This window comes from Papaver somniferum, chromosome 7, assembly GCF_003573695.1.
Source record: "Papaver somniferum cultivar HN1 chromosome 7, ASM357369v1, whole genome shotgun sequence".
Classification (NCBI taxonomy): domain Eukaryota; kingdom Viridiplantae; phylum Streptophyta; class Magnoliopsida; order Ranunculales; family Papaveraceae; genus Papaver; species Papaver somniferum.
In genome coordinates, this window is record NC_039364.1 from 145,411,516 (window position 1) to 145,413,459 (window position 1,944).

Below are 1,944 nucleotides of genomic sequence, written 5' to 3' on the forward strand. Positions count from 1 at the left end.
AACAAACCTGCCGCGCCAAGAAATCGAGACGAAACCGGATGTACCGATTATCCAACGGCCGGTGACGGTATCTGATATCATAACCGTCTATCACACGGCTCGGTACACGATATGAGGCAAAAAGCCGGCCGAGCCAAGCCAATTCATACTGATGCAATCCTAGCCTTCCATTCTACCAAACCCTCACAATAATATGTAAGTCCTAACCTTCCATTCTACCTAACCCTGATAATAATAAAACTTGTTTTTTCTTTTCTACTGATTCATTTCTAGCCGCTTCTTTTCTTCTTCTCACTCTCACTCACAGCAGCAGCGATTCATCATCCACCCACACCACCTCCCTCATGATCTTAATTACACCACCACGTTACCAACGAGCACAGCAACAAGTAACTGTAATTTAAAGAATATAATTCTTAAGCCTTTCTTTTTCTTTTCCTTGTCTTCTTCATATAGGTGTTGTGAGTGTTTGATTTGGTATTTGTTTCATTTTTTTTTCCTAATTATTACTTGTTGGGGCTACGATTGATCATATGATATCAATTACAGGTTGATTTGGGGTTTTAATGAAACCTAGGTTTATATAGCTTATTAGTTGTTACACATAAATCGGATTTGGGGTTTGAAACGAAACCCTAAGTTTACAAAGCTTATAACTTGTTATACATAAATCATATTTGGGGTTTTAAATGAAACCCTAAGTTTATAAATATTAGTGTTTCTTGATTAATTTTTTTTGTTCTAATTTTTTTGTTGGTAATTGAATGATACATTTTGATTATCGATTATCTGTATATGAACACTAATTAGAGATGTTTTTATTGAGTACCCGTGTTGTATTCATCAATTGTGTTTGTAATCATGCTTTTTATTTGTAACAGGAACCATGGAAGAACCAAGTCAAGACACACCTACACCTCAAACTGAAGTTGGATCATCTAATATAACTAGTCAATCTACACCTGGAGTTGGAGCTTAATCTACACCTGCTAATGAAGTTATAGTAATAAAAGATAATGAAAACAAAGAGAAGCCTAAAGTTACATCTGACTTATGGAATCAATTCACAATGGTAGGTGCAGAGAGAGCAAAATATCATCATTGTTTGCGCACCTTTGCTGCTAACACATGCATAAATGGCACTTTTGTCTTGTGGGCTCATTTGGATAGATGCCGTAGCAATCCAAACAAGAAGAAGAAAGGACAGAATTTTCCTCCCCCAAACCAGGTCAGCATAGTCAGTTAGTCGCTTATATTTATAATCCTGAAAAGTGTATAAGGATGTTAGTTGAATTCATAATCAAAGATGAATGCCATTTAAAAAGTTAGAAAGAGAAGGGTTTAGGGATTTTTGTCAGATGTTGGAACCTAGATTCAAGGTCCCTGGTCGCATGACTATTTATAGGGATCTTTTGATAATCTACATGGATGAGAAAAAGATTTTGAAAGATTATCAAGGCATCCAAACAGAGGGTGTCTTTGACTACTGATACATGGACTTCACCCAACGATTTCAATTATATGTGTGTAACCGTTTATTATGGTGATCAGAATTGGAAGTTGCAAGAGAGAATTATCTTGTTTTGCCAGGTGAAAGTTCATACATGTATTGCGATTGGTGAGATGTTGGAGAAGTGCTTGTCAGATTGGGGACTTGAAGATGTGTTTGGTGTGACTCTGGATAATGTCAGTGCCAATACAAAGGCAATCGACTATTTAAAGCAAAGTATGATTGGTTGTGAAAAAGCGGGGGTCTAACAACCACACCCAATGTTTCACTTAGCAATCTGTATGGACAAACTCCAATATACTTTTTAGAGAATCAACCAGACAGCCAGACTCAATCTAGATAAAAAGTCTATCAAAGAGTTTATATCTCAATCTCTCGATTTGGTATATACTCAAGCAAATAGAAATCTGCGAGTCTTTATCAAATACTAGAGA

The 1,944-nt window shown here is 36.3% G+C and overlaps 1 long non-coding RNA gene across 2 annotated transcripts; it reads left to right on the forward strand.

Annotated features, from left to right (window-relative positions):
* The first annotated feature begins 240 nt into the window (after positions 1-240).
* Positions 241-1,596, forward strand: LOC113298648. Of its 2 annotated transcripts, none has more exons than XR_003334330.1 (2): positions 241-395; positions 882-1,596. It is a non-coding gene; the product is annotated as an uncharacterized LOC113298648 (long non-coding RNA). The 2 variants fall into 2 exon arrangements; XR_003334329.1 differs by having other exon boundaries at positions 241-389.
* The last annotated feature ends 348 nt before the right edge of the window (positions 1,597-1,944 follow it).